The sequence below is a fragment of the Rattus norvegicus genome, chromosome 19, assembly GCF_036323735.1.
Source record: "Rattus norvegicus strain BN/NHsdMcwi chromosome 19, GRCr8, whole genome shotgun sequence".
NCBI lineage: Eukaryota > Metazoa > Chordata > Mammalia > Rodentia > Muridae > Rattus > Rattus norvegicus.
Window position 1 is genome coordinate 16,012,730 of NC_086037.1, and position 24,691 is coordinate 16,037,420.

General features: G+C 42.9%; 1 protein-coding gene across 3 annotated transcripts in view; it reads left to right on the plus strand.

Moving 5' to 3' along the window:
- LOC134483163 (disks large homolog 5-like) overlaps positions 1 to 24,691 on the plus strand; it is a 259,049-nt gene that overhangs the window by 92,088 nt on the left and 142,270 nt on the right. The window contains exon 1 of one of the 3 annotated variants that reach the window (XR_010060060.1): positions 24,384 to 24,554. The exons of the other annotated variants lie outside the window; for them this stretch is intronic. The gene's annotated coding sequence lies outside the window, so the exon portion shown is untranslated. Of the gene's footprint in view, positions 1 to 24,383; positions 24,555 to 24,691 lie in introns of those variants that run through there. 3 annotated transcript variants of the gene reach the window in all.

Consider the following 24,691-nt stretch of genomic DNA (forward strand, 5'->3'; position numbering starts at 1 on the left):
GGATATGGTAAGGCCAATGCTATTATACTGTGAACTTCTGGTCTTTATTTTTCAGTTCATTTGTTATGTTACATTGATATAAAAACACCATCAGGAGTCATGGAGGGTCCACCTTTTCTGAGTTTAGACAGGGCAGCAATGTACTTCACTATCATTGCTTCTTTAAATACAGTGGGTATCTGACAGTAGTAACAGGGAGAGATTCTGCTCCAGGCAATAACCTTATGTTCTTAGACCTTCTCTGATTTCTTCTAACTGGCAGGGTCATCGTTTGCTTTATATATTAGAGGTTGTGTGTTACAAACATTTTTCTACAATACCAAAGCTATTTGGAACGTGTAGACCAAGATTCAGCCTGTAACCTATTCGCACTTCTGGGGCATTTGGTATTTCACATAGGGACACTGATAAGTCTGTTGACCATGTCCTCCTTGAAAATGCGTTTGAAATCTAAAGTTGTTGGCCTAGAGTACCAGGGTAGGACACCTGAGTGTCTCCAAACATTCAAATGTTGTAGATGGTGAATTTATCATCTGAGTTCTGAAGCCACAGGGATGAGGGTCCTGAAACCAGCTGTACCCTGTTCAGCTGATAATAATCCTGGAGAACCCATCTCCGTGGTCCATGTAAGCACGTGATGTCTGGCATAGGGAACATCTGGCTGATTACGTCTCTTGGTCTCTATAGAGTAGTGGGAGAACTGAGATCCACTGAGGAGGCCTCTTAAGCATAGACCAATCGCCTAGCAGTGACACTGGGTTCCAGGCTTGTTCTCCTGTTTAGGCCTCACTGTGGTCTATGTACACTCTATGCATTCTCCCCATGCAGGTTCACTTGTGTTCTTCTACCTACAGACGCTGGGAGAGAAACATCATCCCCTGGCACTGAACTAAGAGAGAATCAGGCCAAGAAGGAAAAGGAGAGGCTGATTAAAGAGCTACAGCTCATTACCGAGGAGAGAAATGACCTGAGAGATCGCCTGAGGTTTCTGACAGAGAGATCCAAGAACAATAGGTATGAATCGCTCCAAATGCTCTTGTTTCATTCCTGGGTCTGCAAGGTCACCTTCATCTTCTCCTATTAAGGTTTTGGGTTCTAGAAAGCTGTGCCTCCCTAACCACCCTGTGCTAAACCTCACCTCCCATATAGAGGAGATTCAGAACCTGACCCTTCCTGAGGAGCAAGATGGAAAATGGACTCATCTGCTTCCATTTATTGAAAAGCAGAACTTGTAGTCTGAATGAACAATTGAGGAATAAAGTCAGGGAGAGTGAGTGCCCAGTGTGCATTTGGAAAGCCCTTGACATCGGGTGGCTTTGCAAGATTGGAATTGCAGTGAGTTTATGGTGAGTCTCTGTACTTGCTAGGCAGGGGACTGAGTGCTGGAAGATCCAGGCAGCAGCCTGAGGGGCCTGGTCTCAAACTGTTCATCTCAATGCTTGACTAGAGGTTCTCAGGCTCAGGCCTGTTTGTTATTGTCTGTGTGTCTTACACTCTGAGACAGCAATGGTGCATGCATTTCTCCTGGTTCTCACAGTGCTCTCTGTTTCCATATTTCTCTTTCTCTTTCTCTCTGTTTACATTTCTCTTTTTTTGTGGGTGTGTCTCCGTCTGTGAATCTGTGTGTGCATACATCCAAATGCATATGTACAGCTTTTATATGTTTATATTTCCCTCCACACCTGGAATCTAGGGGTCTATGTTTTGGCCTGAGTATTTACCTGTAACACTTTCATGGTCATGTGAATGCTTTGTTCTGGGAGCCCCACTGTCAACAGCACAGTTCTTTGTCTATGTGGCCACGATTGTCTGTTTATTTGTATTCCTTGTGCAGATTATAATTTTGTGTTGATATATGGTCTGTTATCGGGACAGGAAAAAAGTGATCACAGGTTTCTGGGTGTGTTGGGGTCGGGGAGCATGGAGAGGTGTAGCCTAGGCTCTTGATAGATTAACTGGCTTGACTGCAGATTTCCTCTTGATTGAACAAAGGGAGCCAGGGAACCCTCCATTTGGAGGCTGAGATTCTGGTGTCCTGGACGAACAAAAACACGTTTCTGAAGCTGAAGAAGATCCAATATGTAGAATTCAGAAGGTGTCCTTCCAGGGCTGGTGTAGTATAGGACCCACCCTGAGCTCATATATTCCTAAATGCTGATGTTCATTGTATTCTATCATTTGGGGCCAGGCCACACTTCAGGCCAAATCCATATTATGAAGACCTGGAGAGAATGGAGGAGGCGGTCATGTCAATTCTGCACAACTTAGAGATGGAGAACACTGAGATCCATGAGAACAACCATAAGCTGAAGAAGGAGATTACCTTCTCTAGGTAAGTCCTGGTCAGAAAGGCTATCACTTGTGGAATGGCCATTTCTGACTTTCTTTGTTCTGGATTGGACGGTCTTCAGCTCTGGTTCTATCTCTTGTGCTGTTTACACATCAGTGTGCCAGGGTCATTAGGACTCAGTTTTCAGTTCCACAAAATAGTGTTAATCATCCCAGGATGCTCTAGGCATCTTCAGAAGGCTCTAGATAGAACAGCACTGATTGAAGTCAGCAGGATATTAGGCTGACCTGGACCTACGGTGTCATACCAGGTTTTACAAAACTTAGTGTGTGGACCACATGGTTAGCATGACCTTCTCTTGGTTCTACTGACCTCCTTTGAGGGTGTTGGCCCACTACTAATTGATGTTGCCCCCATGCATTGGGCTTTCATGGATAGTTGTAGATCCATGTTCTTTTTGAGAGATGTGGACACTAATTGGTGCTCGGGCCAAACAAACAATTTATTCTTCCCGGAATTTACTCTTTGTGGTTTGTGCAGCAGCCTTATATGTATCGAAATGAATTCTATTAAGTCTTCATGGGTATCTGGGTCCTACGGAGTTAGTGGCACTCGGGAGTGAGAATGGGAGAAAGGGGCAGCATGATCTTACTATGCAGACTGTATTTCCAGAAACCTGCTCAGCCAGCTCCTGATGGAGAACACATGTAGGAAGAAGTTGTTCCCACTGAAGCAGGAGAGCAAGGAGGTACATCTTGATTGTGCACTGAACCAGAAATATTTGGTTGACTTCAACAAGAAAGATAAAGACCAGCAACGTCCAGACCCAGCATCATCTGGTAGGGATGAGCAGCTGTGTTAGCTTAAAAATATCTGATAAAGTTTGCCAATTTGGTACATCTTTGCTCTCTCCTACCACCTTTCTAATTTACACTCACAACCAGCCAACCACCTCATGTAGTGGAATTGTTCATTGCTCTGCCTATGCACAAGTAGTCTGGGAAGCCAACCACTTTTCAGAACCTGAATTATTTTGCAAGTATATTTGTCTGCTCTTTTTGAAGCTGCAGTATAGAAATGGTGACAGATTAATAACATACCTCATCATTGCATATCCACGTGATAGATTGGATGCTCTGTAGAGTTTTGAACAAGTTCTTGGTTCTTTGACAAATGACACTCTGTGGTCAAGTGACTTCTTGTGTAGGAAGCACCTTTGCGGGATGAGAACAAAGTGCAACTGTCAAATTAGAACTTGTCATTGGTTTTAAACTTGGTGACATATGGACATCTCCTTTCTTCCTGCAACCCAATGAGGTTCCTTCCATTGCCCTGTTCTTGGTTTGCACTGGTATAAGTCTGGGTCCCATATTGGCAGCCCACATTACTATGAGGCTCTCTGGAGATTTTGCCCTTCCCAAAGAGTTAGCAACAATGATATCAGTTAAAAGGTCCATGTTGACTGTCCAATAGAACTGAGGTGGTAGAAGGCAGCCTTCCGACAGCTGCCTTGCATTTCCCCACCAAATCAGTGTCTGAAAAACTGCCTTCCTCTCCCAGGTCTCAGAAAGTGCAAGAGAGCTGGAATTGGACACACCCCAGTAAGAGAGCTTCCTGAAGAATAAGTTGCTTTCTCAGGAGTCCCTGATGACAAACATCCTGAATGGTAACAACATTTTTTGGATGAGTATTCTTCCTCAGAGTTAATTTGTCATTGCTTAGAGACCCTAAATTTATATATCACTAAGCCAGCCTGACTGATTGAGGTCTTACTTTCTTCTCAGAAAACAGCACCTGAGAGACAACTTGGGGGACGGCCTTTCATTATGTGTGCAAGAGGAGAAACAGCAATACATCTGTGCTTCTAAATGTTCCTTAAGAATGTGCTGTTTAGAAATATTTTTGTTATGATTTTAATTGAAATTTTCTTTTTGTTGTTTCATATTTATATGTTCTTGTTACTGTTTTTATCTTTTCAAATATTTTTAAATATTTTAATTTATTTGCTTTAATCCTGTTTTGTTGTAAAAATGAATTCCTTATGAATAAAAATTGAATTCTATCTCTTGACTCTTAAGACCATCATTCTTATTCAAGGGTTCTGTCCCCTCCTGTGGACTTAGAACTGACAGCTAGAGATGGATCTCTGCATGTTCCATGGATCCTGGGCTAATAAGTGAATTCAAAGTCACCAAGGGGTACCCAGTGTGACAGTGTCTTTTGTGTGGATAATGTGGCTGTTTCTGGGACACAAACTTTATGAAGTAATCACTGACATGCTTTACCCAATTGTTAGGGTCCATGTGGTTCTTCTGAGAGAGCAGCAGATGCTCTATCCTGTGAGTCATCACCACAGCTCCTGCAGGTGCTTTTGTCCTTCCACTTCACGTACTGTATTAGGTGGACAGGATCACCTCCAATCAAATAGAGAGTTCTCAGGAGATGTGTATCAGCAGGAAATTTACTGAGCTGTGCATGCTCAATGTGTTAGCTTGCCAGCCATCCCTACAGGTCTCTGGTGTTCCCACTCCTCATTGTGGGTCAGGATCATCCTCCAGCACCACTTAGTGTCCATATTAGAGCAGATCTTTCACCTATTATCAATGATGACCATATATATTCTGCACATCTGACAAAATACAGAATAGAAATTAGCTTCCTCTTGGCCAGATTGGCATAATGAGTTTTTTGATTGTTAGCATGAAAATTATTTTAATCTAAGCAGTTTAGGGAAGAACCTCAAAGACACCCATAGTGAATGCAGCCTGCAGCTGTGAACACAGGTTTCTGTTGGAGAGCAGGCCTGTGGAAGCCCAGAACCTAGGTGGGACAGTTCAAGCTACCCTTTTTCCATGGCCAATCTGGGATCATATTGAGAATGTATTTTTTCCAGGTGACTGATTTCCAATTTATGGAATTGAACTAACTTACTGAGAGTGGAGGTGACTCAGAGAGTTAAAGTACAAAAGGACCAATCCAGAATGTCCACAAAAGCTTGCTGTCACACCAGGGCTTTTAAAAGCTCAGCAGCTAGAGAAGCAATGTAGTATTTGGTTATTCTCATGCTTAGGTCTAGTCATTCATTATAAGCTGACCATGACACAAAAAGAGTCATCTGTGTCACAATAGAAGCTAGTTGTAACTAGATTCACCCCACACTATCACATCACTACCATATTTGAGGTTCTCAGTTAATATCTAAGAACCTGGAAGAGGCCTGGGTCTTGCTACACAAACTCATAATTTATGTCTTCATGACACTGTGTGCTTTGTTCTGTTGATGCTACCATTGGCATACAATACCTTGGATACTTTGTGCAGACATCTGTGACATGAGACAGTTGATCATGCCATGCCTAACCTGCATAAACTGTCCTTAGAGTACGGTGTAGTCAGAGGGGCCTTTTTTTTCTCTCTGAATTTTCAAAATATTTCCAGTCTTCAGCCAAGTCTTCAGCCATTGTCCAGTGCCTGTCTTGAGATGTCCACATTGTCTCCTGGGAGTATTCATCCAGCCTGCTCTGTAATTTTGTAGAAGATTAATAGGGTTCCAGCCCTAGGATTTAATTGAGTGTGACTGTACTTTCCAAACATGCTCAAATCCCTACATTCCACCATAGCCTGTGTGCTTTAGAGAAAGAAAATAAAGAACCACATTGCACTTGAAATTTCTCCTCCAACAAAAGGAGAGCCTGCATAGGGCCTTTAAGTAACTCTAAGTCCCAGCTTCTGCATAACTCCCTCAATCGACTCCATTATTGGTGTATTTTCATTACTGCTCACTTTATTTTTGGTGTGCAAAGAATGTGTACCATGTCAGTAAAGTGTGTGTGTGTGTGTGTGTGTGTGTGTGTGTGTGTGTGTGTGAGAGAGAGAGAGAGAGAGAGAGAGAGAGTTTGTGTTTGTTTGTGTTTCTGTGCAGGTGTTTGTGTATGTTCATCCATGAACTCACTATCAATTTTCATAAAATGACTTAGAAGACTGTAATGAAAACTGTCGAGGTGCATGCAGACGTGTGTTACTAGTGTCCCACGGCACCTGGCAGGTAACACTAAAATGGTGGTCTACTATAATACAGCCTAAAAACAGGCTGTGGATAGTTTACACAGAGATTGTGACGTCATCACCACTAGAGAGAGCAGCAAAAGCTTCATTTATCACATGCTGCTGTTACCAAGATGAGGCAAAGCCTTATCCTACAGAGAGTCTGGTATGATTTGATGGCAGGAAATAAACTTAGTACTAAAATCATTCAATTACAAACGAAGAGGATAATACAAAGAGTCATAGGAAGCAAGAGCTGTTTTTTGAGGAGATCCATAAGAGAAACAACCCTTTCTGAAACTAAGTACACACCACAGTGTCAATACCTAAATTATCAAATCAGAAATGAAAAGGGGGATGAAGCAATAGACATGTGAGTGAATTCAACAATCATTAGGGCTTCTTCAGAGTCCTTTACTACAGAAAAGTGAAAAATCTATTTGATATTGGTAATTTTTCTACACAGATAACAAATACCAAGTTAAATCCAAATGTGGGATTTAACTCATAAGATTATTCTCATAAGAAAATAGATAGTATTTAAACGATGCCACTACAAAAATTAAAAAATATATATGAGGGCCACTAGGCTTTAATGCAGCCTTTCTACCAGACGTTTAATGACGACCTAATAACAATAGTGCTTCAATTATTCCTCTGATTTGAAAGAGAAGGAACATTGCCAAACCCCTTCTCTGAGTTTCTCTTTTTACCTAGAATTCCTGAGTCTGTTGCTTCTTCCATTGTCACCCCATCAATAGAGCTGCAGGGCGAGTCTGTCCCGCCCCAGAGCGTATCCGCCAGCTGACAGGGCTGGGTTTTGCTCTGCTTGCCCCTGCTCCTGCCCCCGCCCCGGCCCCTGCTCTTGCCCCTGCCCACGCCCCCGCCTCACACCCGCACTCAACAAGCCTGCGACCCATCCCCCCTCCCAGTCCCACCACCGCCCTCGACTCAGACCCGTCCCAACCCCCGCCCCCAGCCTGCCCTCGCCCCTACCCTGCCCCCGCCCCGACCCCCCCACACCCGTCCTCTCCTTCGCCCCCCCCCCCCGGCCTCCGCCCTCACCGCTGCTGCTTGTGTTGCTACCATTCCGTCTTCAACTCCCCTGTCGACCCCACCACCACTGCTGCTACCTTCTCCCACTTCCTCAGCCCAAGACTTTTGAGATCCTGGCTTGCAGTGCTCTGCACTAGGAGGCTAATGGAGGTGAGGAGAGCCTAAGGGACAGACCCCAGGCCTGGCCCCAGAGACTTGTGTCTCCCCCCTCCCCCGAAGTGCTTTCCCGCAGTTCTCCATTCTGGGTTCAGTTTGTGGGGACCCCAGCAGGTGGCAGGCTTTGCTGATCCTCAGGTGTGAGTCTGGGACAGTGGTGGGACTTATGGTTGAGGGAAGTCTTTCAGGCAAATGCAGGCTTTTCTCAAACTCTTGGACCATCTGGTGCCCTCCCTGGGGTCACAGGACCTGTGGAAGTTGGGAAGCCACTTTTCGCTGTCCTGTGTGACTTTCCCTGCAGAGTGAGCTCTCCTGCAGGAGGTACTCTCACATGCTTCTTTAAAAGCACCTGCTCCTCAGATCCAGATCAGCTGTGAAAACAGGCTTCTCCCTGTCAGTGTGCCAGCTCGGCCTCCCAGCTCAGAGCTGCAACACCCAAGGATCCTCCAGCCCCAGTACTGGTTGGGTCTCATGGAGGAGTTAGAGCAAAGTGCCCCTTCTGAGAAGTGACTCAGAACAGAAGGTTCCTACAACCCAATGAGGTCTCTTCCAGTTGCCCTGTTCTTGGTTTGCACTGGTGTAATTCTGAGTCCCAGATTGGCAGCCCACATTGCTGTGAGGGTTGCTGGAGATTTTGCCCTGCCCACAGAACAGAAGGTTCAGAAGAAAGGCCAGTTTGGCATAATGAATTCTTTTGATAGATGGCAACAAAATTATCTTAATCTAAGCAGTTTAGGGAGGAACCTCAAGAGCATCCACAGTGAATGCAGCCTGCAGCTGTGAACACACGTTTCTTTTGGAGAGCAGGCCTGTGCAAGCCCAGGACCTAGGTGGGACAGTTCAAGCTGCCCTTTTTCCATGGCCAATCTGTGTTTGTATTGAGAAAGTATTTTTTTCCAGTTGACTGATTTCCAACTTATGGAATGGAACTGACTTACTCAGAGTGGGGTTGACTCAGAGAGTTAAAGTACAGAAGGAATAATCCAGATGTCCACAAAAGCTTGCTGTCACACCAGGGCTTTTAAAAGCTCAGCAGCTAGAGAAGCAATGTAGTATTTGGTTATTCTCATGCTTAGGTCTAGTCATTCATTATAAGCTGACCATGACACAAAAAGAGTCATCTGTGTCACAATAGAAACTAGTTGTAACTAGACTTATACCACATTATCACATTATTACTATATTTGAGGTTCTCAGGTATGATCTTAGAAACTAGAAGAGGCCTGGTTCTTGCTACATATAGTCATATTCTATATCTTCACAACACTGTGTGATTTGTTCTGTTAATGCTACCATTGGCATACAATACCCAGGATATTTTGTGCTGACATCTGTGACATGAGACAATAGTTCATGTCATCCCTTACCTGAATAAACTGTCCTTAGAGTACAGTGTAGTCGGAGGGGCCTTCTTTTCCTCTGAGATAGCAAAACATTTCCAGTCTTCATACAAGTCTGTCAGCCATTGTCCAGTGCCTGTCTTGAGATGTCCACATTGTCAGCTGAGAGTCTTCATCCAGCCTGCCCTGTAATTCTGTAGAACATTAATAGGGTTCCAGACCTAGGAATTAATTCAGTGTTCTAGTACTTGCCAAATATGCTCAAAACCTAGTTTCCACCCTAGCTCTGTGTGCTATACAGAAAGAAAATAAAGAACCCCATTGCACTTGAAGTTTAGCCTCCAACAGAAGGAGAGCCTGCACAGGGCCTTTAAATAACTCTAAGCCCCAGCTTCCCCACAACCCCGTCCATCGATTCCTTTATTGGTGTGTTTTCATTAATACTCACTTTCTTCTTTGTGTGGAAAGAATGTGCACCATGTCAGTAAAGTGTGTGTGTGCGTTTGTGTTTGTGCATGTTCATCCATGAACTCACTATAAATTTTCATAAAATCACTCAGAAGTCCCTAGTGAAAACTGTCGAGGTGCAGGCAGACTCATGTTACTACTGTCAAATGGCACCTTGCAGGGAGCACTGAAATCGTGGGCTACTTTAATACAGTCTAAAACGAGGCTGTGCATGGTTTTCAGTGAAATTGTGACGTCATCCCCACTACAGAGAGCAGCAAAAGCTTCATGTATCACATGCTGCTGTTACCAAGGTGAGGCAAAGCCTCATCCCATAGAGAGTCTAGTAGGATTTGGTGGCAGGAAATAAACTCAGAACTAAAATCAATCAATTACAAACAAAGAGAATGATACAAAGAGCCAAGCAAAGCAAGAGCTGGCTTTTTTTTTTTTTTTTTTTTTGAGAAGATCCACAAGACAGACAAACCACAGAGCCTATATCTAAAGTACCAAATCAGAAATGAAAAGGGGGATATAACAAAGGACACTGAGTGAATTCAACAATCATTAGGGCTTACTTCAGAGGCCTTTACTACAGAAAAGTGAAAAATCTCTTTGATACTGGTGATTTTTCTAACAGATAACAAATACCAAGTTAAATACAGATCTGGGAAGGTAATGAATAATTCCCATAAGAAAATAGATACAGTCATTAAAGGCTGCCACTCCAAAAATTAAAAATAATAATAATCAGGGCCACATGGCTTTAATGCATCCTTTCTACCAGACTTTTAATGAAGACCCAATAACAATAGTGCTTCAATTATTCCACTGAATTGAAAGAGAAGGAACATTGCCAAACTCCTTCCCTGAGTTTCTCCTTTTACCTAGAATTCCTGAGTCTGTTGCTTCTTCCATTGTCACCCCATCAATAGAACCATTTAAAGTGGGATGTAATCGATGTCTGGAGCCTCATTCTTTCCCTTGACCTCCATGCAGTGTCCAGAAGGCATGCCTGTTCTCATGGACATGGATTCATCTCTTTTTGCTGCAGCAAGAAGAAAGCCAGCAGAGGAGGCAGGAGCTTACAAAGAATCAGTAGGATTCCTAGAAAAGAAGCATCCAGATCTCCATTCTCAGAAAACCCCTGGCTTGCTCTCATGTGACTGGGTCCTCAGACACCAGCAGCCTTAGATGAGACCAAGGAAAGCTGTGCAGAGTCCTGGGACCCCAGGTTCTTGACCTCCTGAGTGACAGCTGTAGACACGTCCTCCAGGGAATCCTTACAGCTGGTGACATCTGGACAAGGTGAACCAGATGCCAAAATGAGACATGGGAGAGAAATCCTAGACTGTTTGGAAGGAATCAGTCTCTGCTATTGCTTTTGTCTCTGTGTGCCCTGCTGCTATGATGTTCATGGGGAGCTCTCATGCCAGTGGGTCTCCTCCAATGTGTTTGTTGTTGCAGATGTCCTGGATGTTCTGGACCCCATCAGAACTCAGCCCGTGCTCAGTCACGGAGGTCAGCACCTTCCTGTCCATCAGGTCATGAGACCTGAGACAGTTGAGGTAACGGCAGTTGGCCTGGGTGAAGTGCTCACAGACTTGGACTCTCTTGCATGGCTGTGGCTTCAAGCAGATCTGTTTGTGGCTGTCTCCTTTGTAGTAACTTTTGCAGGAGAAAAGCATCCCCCTGTACCAGGAAGAAGGCCGACTCCTCTTGGTTAAGCCCAGAAAGCTCATGATTCTTCAGGACCTGGAAGCTCTGTTCCTAAAAACTTGGTGTGGATAATTGCAGAGGTTTCTCAGGGATTTTGCATAATGACTCTGTCCCAGAAGTTTGAGCTTGCAGAGGCATGGGCAATCTGTAGCATGGTCCCTGGATGCACTTGAGATTGAAGCCACAGGCTTCAGTAGTAGCCGCCACCTACAGCGTGATCCCTGCCTGATCTCCAGTCTCCAATAGGAATAAGTAGTCTTGCCCAGCAGCTCATAGAGCTCTGCCTCTGGAGCCTGATCCTACTCTGCAGTTCCTTTAAGGTCATGCAGCCCCTGTGGGTCCACAGGATCTTGGTGATGAAACAGTCTGCCCCAGGATCCCCCATGGTGCACTATGGCTGCAGCTGCTCAGGCTTGTGAGCTGGACTCTGCTTTGTGGAGAAAGGAAACTGGAAAAGGGGATAACACATGAAATGGAAATGAAGAAAATAACCAGTAAAAATTAAAAGAATTAAAGTCATCATCTCAGGAGAATGAGTGGGAAGCCAGGTCCTTGAGCAGGCAGGTTCTCCACAACAATGCATGCTGGGTTCAAGCCTGGACATGAGGTGCCCTGAGCTTGGGACTGCCAGGCTCCTACTGGGAAGAGAGCTTTCTTCTTCATTTCCGTAAGTCTCTCTAGTTTTCTTCTAAGGCTTTCATCTCATCATTGACTTTCCCAATGACTTTTTTGACAAGCCATTATGGTTAACAAGAATTAAGTAAGGGCTCATTGAGCTGTCAGTAGTTGCAGGTCTGGGAGTAGCCCTGGACAGAGAGATCTTGCCTTCCAGGGGTGGGATGTGCATGGTGGGAGGGACTAGTGGAGTGTCATTGGCCTCAGTATGCACAGGCTTGGGGCTGGTGCCTGGCTGCCTGGTGCGCCTCTGTTGCCACTTGCCCTGGGTCCCACCGCAGATGCCCATGGTGGTTGCTGGCCAGTTGTGCTTGCTCTACCTGTCCTCAGGGCTTCTGGCGGGGCTGACCACAGCCTTGAACATGGACAACCGTGGACAAAGTGGGCCGGAAATCGGAGGATCATGGGAGCATCTTCAATTTCCCCCTCCCCAAGCACTGGCAGTTGCAGCTGGAGGACAAGCCACTGTGAGTTTCCCCACATCCAGGCAGGTGTTCTGCGCCACCAGGAGAGCAAGGGCAAGCACTGCTGTCACCAGTCCCACATGCGCAAGGCCTATTTGCTGACTGGCAGGGCTTCACTTTGTTCTGCCTGGCTCTGCTTTGCCTTGCTCTGCCCTGTGGGCTCTCACTTCTTTGGCCAAAGACTGTTGAGATCCCGGCTTGCCTCACCTTTCAATAGGCACCTCTGTGAAGTGAGGAGAACCAAAGGGACAGAAGGCTGACCTGGCCCTGGAGACTTGTGTCTCCCCCTCCACCAAAGTGCTTTCCTCAGTTCTCCACTCTGGTTTTAGTTTTCAGGGATCCCAGCAGGTGGCAGGCTTTGCTGAGCCTCCCCTGTGAGAAGGGGACAGTGGTGGGACTTATGGTTGTGGGAAGTCTTTCAGGGAGATGCAGGCTTTCTCAAACTCTCCGACCATCCATCCAGTGCCCTCCCTGGTTCCCACTCCCTGTGTTTGTTGCGAAGTCACTTTTCGCTGTCCTGTGTGACTTTCCCTGCAGACTGGGCTCTCCTGCAGGAGATACTCTCACATGCTTCTTTAAAAGCCCCTGTTCCTCAGATCTAGATCAGCTGTGAAAACAGGCTTCTCCATGCCAGGGTGAGAGCTCCCCCTCCCAGCTCAGAGCTGCAAGACCATAGGATCCTCAGGCCCCAGTGCTGGCCTGGTCCCATGGAGGAGTTAGAGGAAAGCTTCCCTTCTGAGAAGTACTTAACACAGAAGGTTCACAAGTGACAGTCAACCCCCAATTATTTCATCCAGGAGAAAGCACTCAGCTCTCCCCTTTAAACAGTTTAGACTCCCACATGGCCCAGTTTAGTTATCTAGATTTCCTTTCACGTTGTGTCTTGATCTGCTGGACCTAAGTGCACTTTTTACCTTTGCCATAAATGTGTGTGGTAGGTGAGCCATACCGTAATTAAGTCCATGTTTACATGAATAAACAACTCTTGCTTTAAATGTCTGTGCCATGGCCCTGCTATACCACACACTAGTTTTTCAGTAAATAATACTCTTGGAGATCACAGTGTGATCAAATATTTTGTAACATGACTTAGTAACATTCCCTCGATTTTATAAATCAATTTCTTTGACGAGGATTCTGGGTGTTGTCTGTCAGGTCTGAGTGCATCATCTTGGGAATCCCAAGGAACATCAAACTTGGGCTTTTGAAACTGTTGCATATGGCCAACCCGGAGCAAAAACCACCAAGGAATCTACTGATACTTGACACACATTAATTCACCTGCCTTTTTCATATAGTTTATGGCAAGAGGTCACCATTCTTGACCTTGTTTCATTATAAAACGTGGTACTAAATGTAAGAGTTGGGGTCAAGGAGATCACCCCACAAATCACAAAATACCCATCTCAGATAACCATGTATGGTTTATTGAATACAAAACATCCATGAATTTCAGGACAGAATTAAAAGTCCAAACCTAAGGATAATAGAATAGAAGAGAATTTAGATTTCCAGTTTACAGGTCCAGTAAGCATATTCAGTAAATCATAGCAGAAAACATCCATAAGGTAAAGAAAGAAAAGGCCATGAAGGTACAACAAGCTTACAGAATGCCAATTTAATCATACCAGAAACAATTCCTCCATTAACATAATAATTAAAACACTGAATGCACAGATCAAAGAAAGATCATTAAAAGGGGTAAGGTATAAATAACCAGTAACAAATAAGTTCAGACCTATCTGAATTACACCAGACTACTCAACAGAGACTCCAAAAGCCAGAAAATCTTGGGCAGATGTAATGCGGACCAAGGATCCTATACCCAGCATAATTCTCAATCACCATAAGTGGAGAAACCAAAATATTTCATGACAAAACCAAATTTAAACAATATTTTTCTCTAAGAAAGCACAACAGAGGATTGTAGTAGGGAAACTCCAAGACAATGAGCTAAACTATACCCAAGAAAAACCAAGAAATAAATCATCTCTCAATAATTTCAAAAAATGAAGCACACAATCACCATTTCACCCATAACCAGAAAAAGAAGAGAAAGCAGCAACTATTGGTCTTTAATATCTAATCAGACCCTCTGTCACCAATCCCCCAGCTCCTAGGGAATAAACTGCCAGCCAAAGTATATATGGGGTCTATGGTTCTAGGTAACTGTGTAGAAGAGGACTGATTTAAGTGGCACCCATGTGGCGGGAGGCCATTGACTACGCTGAGGCCTGTTGCCCACCAAAAGTAGATGCTGGAGTTGTGAGGTGTGAATGGATATGTGTAGGTGGGGGAACACTGTCATATAGGCAAAGCTGAGCAGAAATGGGATGTAAGATATGATGAGGGGAGTGTGGAAAGCAGGACAACAGTTGAAATGTAAATAAATAAAATAACCAATTAATAAAAAAATAGCCAAAAATAAAATAAAAAGTGAAAAGGTAAAAGAAAACTTACACCAAAACAAAACAAAAGAAATCCTTGTAGTGGATTGGCCTAATTCTGCTTGTATTTTAATGCTAATATGTAGAACTCAAGACTGGTTAACCTCCAAAAACTGACCCTCCTCCCAGTTAACTGTGATTATAAAGAAGCCAACAGCCAACAGCTGCACAGCAGAGAGATGGGGGAGGTGAGCTTTGAGGGCTTTATTAGAGAGGATCATGAGGAGGGAAGAAGGAGGAAGAAGCTGCCAGAGAATAAAGGAAGAACATGTGTGATGGAGAGGAGAGAGGAAGAGGACAGCAGCCATGGTTAAGGGAGAGGAGAGCCTGGTCCTGAGGGCTGTCCAAGTGCAACAAAGAGCAGCCAAGATGCTACACAGCCAGTAAGAGTTGAGCGTTATTGTTTGGAAAGTAGATCTGGTCCATGGAGGGCAGGCAGCTGCCCAGCTACTGTGCTGATTAAGGCATATGATGAATAAATTTACAAAATATGTATAACCAGTAAGGAGCTCTATAGAGGATCCTAAAAGGATTACTTTAGTTTGAAGAGAAGGATAAAATACCAGAGGAAACAGGAAATAATTTAACAAAACTAGAACAGTCAATCAAAAGAAGACAATAAAACCCACAAAAATTAACAAAATTAAATACATAGGTTTAAATAATATTTGCATGTCACTAAACTCAATTCCCCAGTGAACAGACATTATTTAGCCAGAAACAGGATCACCATCATGAGAGATGTAGAGGATATACTAGGGAAACAGACCTAAGACACAGGTCCCTATAGCAATTCTATGCAGTTTCTCTATCCAGCTGACAGAATAGATTTCTAACCAATCCTGTCCAGAAGATGTAAGGACATTCATTTCATACTTTGCAATTACCAAAAGATACTACAATTCTAAATATATACATATTAAACACAGCAGTCACAAATTTAAATATATAATTATCAGATAGATCTGAAATTACCCATTAGCTATCATAGTGGTTGTGATTGTTTTTAATAGTCTATTCTGACCACTTGGCAGATCACATGCAAATAAACAAAAGAGGAGGAGCAGAATTCAGTGACATCATCAGTCAAATGGACCTAACAAACTACACTGAACTATACATATATTTTCTATCAGCCTGTGGATCTGTCTCCAAAACTGACCACGGATTAGGACACGGAACAGCCCTCAGGAAAGATAAGAAAGCTGAAGTAGTGTCATGCATTCTATCTAAGCACAAAGGAATCAAGCTGGTATCACACAATAGAAAGTGCAGTCAGTACACACTCTCGTGGAAGGTCAGCAACACAAACAACACACTACTGAAAGGGCCAAGGGAGAAACACATAAGGAAAAATTAAAATTCCTAGAAATGAGTGACAATGAAAACACAACCACCACAGATCTATGCGATACAACATAGTTTTAGGAATTATGTTGCAGTCAGCAAAGCCAGAGCAGTGGACCCATCTAATCCCTTTGTCATGCATCAGAAGTAGAGAATGTGGACTGTGCCCTGTTGGGTTAATGCCTTGAATTGGCTCACCACATTCCCAATTTCCCTTTGCAATGATAACATATTTTTGGCATTACACATTGGATGTCTGCAATTTGCCTTTTGATTTCATAGGGGAATAATTAAGGGACTTCCTGGAGTGTCGAAAAGCACTGTGGATAAACTGTGTAGAGACCGAAAGACTACAGGGGTTTTGGAAGCTGAGCTAATGTATTTTTATTATGATATGTTTAAGAACCTATGGGGAATTGGGAGTGGAATATGGTGATTTGAATGATAATGGCCCCCATAAACTCACATATATGAATGTTTGTTGCTGGTTAGTGGAAATATTCAGGAAGAATTATAAGATACGGATATGTTGGAGGAGTGTATGGGATTGGGCTTTGAGGTTTCCAAATTCAACACCATTTATAGTTAACACTAACTTTCTCTGTCTCTGACTTGTACATAAGATGTAAGCTCTCAGCCAGTTCTCTAGAAACATGGTGTCCTACCTGCTGCGTGTACCCCAGCATAATATTCATAGACTCATGATCCTTGAAACTGTAAGCTGAAATAAACTCTTTCTTCTACAAGTTCCCTTGCTCATGGTGTCTCTTCACAGCATAGAAAAGAAACTAAGATTGGAAGGAACAGTTAAGTGAAACATTTCTCAATAATATCCTGGAAAATAAAATTCAGACATTTACCAAAAGTGTCAGGTACCGTGATCAAGCTGGCTTGACTGCAGAGGTGCAAGAATGTTTCAACAAATACAAATGAATAAACAATTCACCACAGAAAACCAAGAACAGGAAACACATGATCACTGCAGTAGAGGCAGACAATCTCTTTGGCAAAATCCCACAGTGATTAATGCAAAAGTCCTGGAGAATCTGGGATATGGAGAAGACATACCTTAACATTATAAAGGCGATATGCAAGGCCAACAGCATCCTAACTGGAGGAAATCATAATGGATTTCCACTAAAATCAGGAATAAGTCACAGATGTTCATTCTTTTCATCTAATTCAACTAGTATGTGAAGTCTTATCCAAACAATATGACAATAGAGAGATGGAAAGGCATGTTAATATGAAAGAAAGCAGTCAGAGCATTCTCATTTGCCGGCGATATGATCCATATATAAAGACCACTACGAAACCACTAGCAAACTCCTATGGCTCATGGACACATTCACTAAAATCACAGTAAAATCAATAGAACTCCTGTATACCAACAATAAATATGACGAAAGAAGCCAAGAAAACAAACCCATTCAGAATAAACATCTTGTAATATCTAAGGAAGTAAAGACTTGTTAAAATGAAATCATTAGGAAAAATAAAAAAACTGAAGAAACCAGAAAATGAAGAGGCCTCTCATTTTCATGTATCAGTATGATTTATATTATTATATCGAATCCTACCAGAGTCATCTACAGGTTTAAATCCATCCCATTATAATCCCAATACAGATCTTCATGGGAATGAAAAAAAAACCTCAGAACTCACATGAAAGCACAACTGAGCAGGGCAGTCAGACACTGCTAACTAATAAGACAGTAAAGCACTGCGGGAGGCATCACCTTTAATGATTTCACCTTCATTTTGGGGAATAGTAAAAAAGAAAAACCAGCGTGTTAATATCATGAGAGCAGACACAGTGCCTAATGGAATAAAATTGAAGAGCCTGATATTGGCCTATGTTCTTATCAGCATTTGGGTTTTGAGAAAAAGGAAAACAAACAAACAAAACAAAAAACTCACCACCCCCCCTCCCACCACCACACACAAGTGCAGTTTTCAACCTGTGGGTTGCAACCCCTTCAGGGAACAACCACATATGAGACATACTTTATACATGCTATTTACATTACAGTTCAAAACAGTAGCCACCTTACATTTATGACTTAGCAATGAAATAATTTGGTAGTTGGGGCTGGTTACCACAATGTGAAGAACTGTATTCCTTGAGTTGTTCTTGGTCATAGTATTTTTCTGCAGTAACAGAAATGTGACTGATATATAAACTGGTACCGAAGTGAGTGGAGATGTTTGTGAGGAATCTCTTGATTTTTTGGAGGAGGGTGGGAGACTTTGGATTGGGAAAACTGTTGAATTATTTAAGGAGATCTTAACAGTTCTTTTAGTTTGCCACATGGGAGACATAAGTATTGTGAGTCTGTGCAAAATAGAGCCTCTCTGATGAAACTTCAAAGGATGGCAGGAACTCTATTGGTGACTGGCTTAGAAGCAATTGATATAATTTTGGCAAACAATCTGTCTCTTTTCTGCCTGTTTACTAAGAAGTGACCTGAAGATAAATAAAAAGCTAATTGACTAATTGTTTTGAGCAAACTTCAAGGGGTAGATATCCGGTGACCTTCCTCATATGGTAGGAATGTGTGTTTGTATTTTTCATTGTTAATGTAGCCAGGACTTCAGTTAATCCTGGCACATTCAGGGTCTGGACGCATAGGACACTGCAAGATCTCCCAGGATTTGGAAAATGTCCCAATTGTTGTAAGGTCCCCAAAACATGTTGTCACCCCACACACATTGGGAAGCAACTTAAAGGAACATGACCCCCTCATTCTCAGGAGGAAGGGTGGGTGGGTGGTTATTTGTCTGCCGTGGGCTGTAGATGATTATTGTCAGTTAGGGGGTTGGTTGCAAGTTCTTACTGGCCATGGTCAGGGAGGAAACAGTAAAGCAGATTCGAATCAGGGATGTCTTTCTTCCTTTCTCTTTCTCTCCTCAATTCTCTGTCTAATGTTGTGGGAAATCAGGAGAAGGGACTAAAATGACAAAATCATAGATCACTGTATCTCTATTTATACTAGAAAGCAATACCAAGTCTCAAATATTTTAGGATGGCATGGATTTTTGAATGATGATAGAATTTAAAATTGTACTTGCATAAATGATTCAATTCATTTTTAAGATATAAGTATATGCAACTTATTCACAATGTGGTGTAAAATTATAATTTTATAAAATTACTACTGCACACTGCCGTGGATAATTAAGGAATTCAAGCTAGTACTTTCCAACTATAAATAATCAGTCTTCCAGTCATGTTAGGTACTGCTTTAGTTAGGTACAGAAATAAGCTTTATTTAACTTCCTGTGTATGTTTTTAAAGTTAAGTAGGAAGTAAATCTCTTGGGAAAAAAAGCCACATTTGTCCACTGAGATAGACATTACATACAAAGGTGGTTCTCAAATCCTTTAGAGATCTGAAGAATCTGCCATTTCAGATGTCCTAATAGTTAAAGGCTTTTCACAGTGGGAGAGACCTCAACTCCTGGTAGTGTCCCCAATCTATTCTGAAAAAGATGATGGGCTCTAAAGAACCATTGGGTGAAATACTACCCACTTACCTCTACTGCTGCCAGAAAGCTGTCCAGACTGTGCAGAAGTTGATCATGGGGAAGTCTGTGTCCCAGTTTTTGGAAAAAAAAAATAGGATAGTCCTTCAAGTGACCTGCTTCAAAGGATTGTTGTCAGAGCTCCTGGCCCAGTGAGTTGAAGGTGGATGCCACAGTGACACAGGAATATTTGCTGACTGACTCCCAGGGTAGCCAACAATTTCTGTCATTTCTTTAGATTTGGAAGCTGTTTGCTCTGAATTTCCTTTTATTCAGGCAACATTTCTCCCCCTCAGATCTTGGATGGGGTTGAAGATTAGATAGTTTAGTCTTAACCTTTTCTTGTTATGAGAATCAGAAAAACAAACTTGTTCACCATCGTGCAGAAATGTGACAGCCAGGAACCTGAACAGGAACAGGGTGGACATGGGAGGCTCAGAAAGCAGGGCTCTATGGACACTCCAAAGCAGTATCAAAACTCCTGCAATAACCGCTCTGGCACCATAAGTCCTGAGAGAGGATGGGGATGCCAGGAGAGTGTGCGTGGTCTGCCCACTGCCTGGGACTTTTAAAAGCTTGTACCACCCCCGAGCACATAGAAGAGCTTGAGCAGAAAGAGGCCGATGCCCAGAAGCCGCTGCTGTGGTAGGAGGCAGTTATGACGGTTGGAGGTGAGGGTAGAGGTGGAGGAGGGATGGGAGAAGACCGAGGAGTTTCCCCAAAAGACAAGAACAGACATCATCCTTACTACTCCAGAACCCACGCCAATCCCACACCACCCCTAAAATGCCCAGTCCACTGCCAAACCTCCCCATGCCATGCATTCACTGCTTTATCCCCACTGTGCTTATTTCTTATTTTTTTTAACTTCTTATTTGTTCTCTGTGAACCTCACATCCTGCAGCTCAACTCCATTCATCTGCCCTCCCCTCAGGTCTGCACTCCACCCTTGCATCCTGCTCTAACTCAGAGCAAAAATAATCTTCGTGTGGAAGCTGAATAAAGAAAAAGAAAAAGAAAATTTGTACGCAAAAATGTGTCAAATTTTAAGGATGAAAGACATAAACGTTTAAATTGTTTGGAATTAATGAAAGTACATTTGGTCTCAGAAGACTTATTATGGTTAATAAATGCAAGTTATGATAGATAAGGGATACAAAGCTTAAAAAGTGATAGAAAATGATTTAGGTACAAAATTTTAGACTAATATAATTTAGATAATGAAGTACCTTCTCCAAATTTGCAAAATACGAACGGACAGAATATTGTGACAGTAATTCTTACCTGATGCATCTCATAAGTTTTCTTATTTTATCTAGCTTATTAATGTTAAATTAAAGGTATTTCTTGGAGTAAAAGGGGAAATGCTGAGGTGACCTCCCTTTGTACTAAGGTGTGTCAACTTTCAATTGTTAGTTCTGTACTGGCAGTGAGCTAAGTGCTGGCAGGATTTCTCTTGTCATTTCTATGTCCCATCATCAGGTTTGCAATTTTGTGGATGTTTGTCCTTCTCACCAGCTCAACACAAGCTAAGAGATGTATCAGGTGCTGTCTCACTGCTGACTGGATGTAATAAAGATCTGATGGCCAAGAGCTGCTTTAGGAAGTATGTGGGCAGAACTTCCGGGCATAGAGAGGGACATAGGCAGAGGCAAGCTGAAGCAGGAGATTCAGAATAGACATGGGCAGGAAGAGATATGGAACAGACCACGGCAGAGGGGTAAAGAGCTAAGCAGCAGGTGGGTCTCAATGGTAGAAGAATAGGGTTAAATTTTAGAGAAGATGAGGGACTGCCCAGTGAAAGGCCTAAGATTCAAACTATGTTCGAATTCTCCATGTCCCATTTACATCTCAGGCAGCTCTGTGAAAATAGTACACAATACAGTATTAACATGGCTTTGAGTCTGTGGTTTGGTTACTTTTGGTCACTGTTCCTCAAGACTGCAGGAGAAGGAACAACACACAGGGCAAATACATGAAAACCATGTGCAGCTTAGAGTGGAAAAGATCACTAAGAAGTTTAATGTCACAGCAAAGTCATGTGCTGAAGAGGAGGGTGACATAGTTAAGGAGATGAATGTTATTAACTTAACTGAATTCATTTAAATAGGTGTAGTTTATTGAATGCACACACCAATACAGTTCAACCAGAGCAACAGCTCACAACTGTGTACTGGACATTGCTAGGCCCCGCTCATTGCAAAATCCACTTGGGCTCATGCACAAGTATTGGAAATGCTTCGGTCTATGGGCCCTGACTCAGGCCATTTTACACATAATTGTTCCTATTTTCCTTGAATCTATTGGGTCCTATGTGAAGAATACACTTGGGGAACTTGTTAAGATTAACAAACCTCATAACATACAGAACATAACAGGGTATGTGACCAGCACCACACAGTTCAACGTCAGAGTTTTTTGTTCTTTATTAGTGTTTTTCTTGGCATCCATGATGTGGAGGCGTATTACAGAACAATAGGAAAGAGCTGGCTGCTGTGTAACAAATTTGCTGCTATTAAGGTAGGTATGGGGGCAAGACCTCAGGAGTAGCCCTTAAGATGGGAAGGAGATGATGTGTTTGATAACTGAAAGGAGCTGCCTCAGCTGTGTATCTCTGCCTGCTCAGTGCCCATTCACCATCACTCTGTCCCTGAAGAGGACCTCAAGGTCTGCCCCCTGCTGCCTGTGAGCCAGGACTAGGGACAGAAAGGCAAGGCCACAGCACTGGTTTCCAATTCCTCAGTAATGCTGGATTTCCAATAATGTACTTGTATACACAAATACAGTGTGGTAAGTTACAATATATACTAATCATTTCTTACATAGGGCAACAGTTGATTGACTACAACTAATTCTATTTTAAAAAAAGAAAAGAAACCTGGCTCTTGTGGAAATATACAAAGAAATATCTACGATGGTGGGCAATGAATTCTGCCATGGACTGAACTCAGAAAGGTGGGGTCGTGAGAAAGATGCATGGTCAAATAGCCCACCAGGTTCACATTGTGTCAACTTGATTTAATCTAATGACAAAGAAGTGGAGTATCTCTGATGGCTTCCTTCTAATCCCTCGAAGGATCCCTGGGGATTGGCCTCAGTACATCACACTTCTTGATGGGGCAACAACACTCAAGGAAGCTTGAGATTGTCATAGGCACAGTATTATGCTACATATACAGAGTAGATAATAATACGATGTTCAGATGATGATATCCATTTGTATGCACTCTTAAGGTGAACGTAAGGAAAGAGAGATCAAGGTCCTTAGAATAGAAAGATCAGTCCCAGTTTTTTTTTCTACCATTCCAAACTGAACGACTGGTAGGGAGAGAATGGTAGATAATTGAGAATTGGTGGATGATGCTTTGAATGCAGGGTGGGTTTCTGTGCTGGTTTTAGACAGGGTCTCAAGTATCCCATGTTGCCCTCTCCCTGGCTGGCCAGGTTCACTTTGAGCTCAGATAAACCTCCTTCCACTTTCCAATAGATAGGCTTACAAGAATGGCTTCTAAGGACTGTGAGGACAGCATTAGCCTTTGACAGCTGAGGTGTGTAACCCAAAACTATAGTTTTAGCCACGTTTTCCCATGTCTACCAGCTATTTCAGAGTGTTGCTGTTCTATGCCTGACAATCAGGGACACAGAAAAATAACCTGATAGAGAGCAAGGACATGGTGATCACATCCTTACCTCTCCTGTACGTTCTGGATGAGGTTTGTTAAAATTCCAATATTGTAAAAAGCTTTATATAGGGCCCATCACATCAAGGGTCACTGTGTACTGTTCTATCTAAAATGTCTAATCAGAACTGACTACCATATAACACTTCCTGCAATCCTCATATGAGAAGCTTGAGCTTTTAGTTTTGACTTTTTCTTTTCTCGTTCTTTCTTATTTTTTGCTATATAAGTTGAGACAAAGATAGTTAAGGCCATGAATTTGCCCCCAAAATTTGAACTATGGATGTGATCAATCAATGTTAGTGTGTGCATTCTGTAAAGTATTCATTTTTCACTATGATAGATGCTTTTGTGTTTCGTGTGGTGGCCATTTCCCAGTGCACAGGTGCTGGGACCTTGCTCTATCCACTTAATGATGTTTATAGCCTCATTTTAGACCTTTCTGTGCACCCACTATATCTCTTGACTATTTTATTTTTCTGATAGAAGCTCATGGTATATCTTACTCAGGCCTGTGAGCAGTGCTCCTTTGGCGACATTGGTGCAGAGAGGAGAACCCCACCACCAGCATGAGGTTCCGTTCACTGGTGGCTCCAACATTGCACTTTCCTCTGCCAACTGGTCTCCACACTTTGCCTAGCACCTTAAAGACTTCAACTCTTTCTTTTAAGGAATATTCTGGCAATTGTCGATTGCTAAGCACATGACTTCATGAGTGTTCCCCTAACACACACCCATGTTGTAACCTACCATGCAGACTATTTCTTGATGTGATTTAAAGCACCTGTACATAATGAGACAGGAGAACTTTTGACTGCATATTCAAGCTGGTATGAAATCTCAGGAAGTTTTAATGGCTAACATTGTTGAATGAGGATAATTTGAGTTAGGATGAGACATTTTTGGGCAAGATATGGAAGGAAACATTCATTTAGATGCATAGGAATTACTAAGGTTTTTATAATCAAGCCTTGAGGAAAATTTGGCTTTGGAAGCAGGAGATGCTCAGTGGCTCTGCCCCAGGAAAGTCTCCTGGAAAGGGCACCTCTGCTTATGCTCAGTACAGGGAGAACATTAGCAGGGAGGCAAAGTCTGCTCCCCATGACATCAGCTGTCCCTTCTTGGACATTCTATTGTCTCCTAGAGAGTTCTGGCATCCTCTGTGATGTCACCAGACATCAGTGACAACCAGTGCCCTAGTTTCTCTCAGTCTGAGTCTGGCAGTTACAGGCTAAGTCATGTTTTCCCGGCTTCGCAAGCATTTTGGGAGGGGGAACGTCGATTGTGGACAGACTAGAGTGAAGGAATCTGGCCTTTCATCTCAAAGTAATGATGGACAGAGACAGCAATTCTGGGGAATGTTTAGTAAGTTCTGGGCAGTATATTTTGAGCTCCCTGTCAGGGGGGCTGCAGGCTTAAGCTGACCTTTCTAGCAATGGGCCACAACAACTGGAGCATCTGAAAAGGAATTGAATTTCCATGAATATCACAATTCCTTAAAC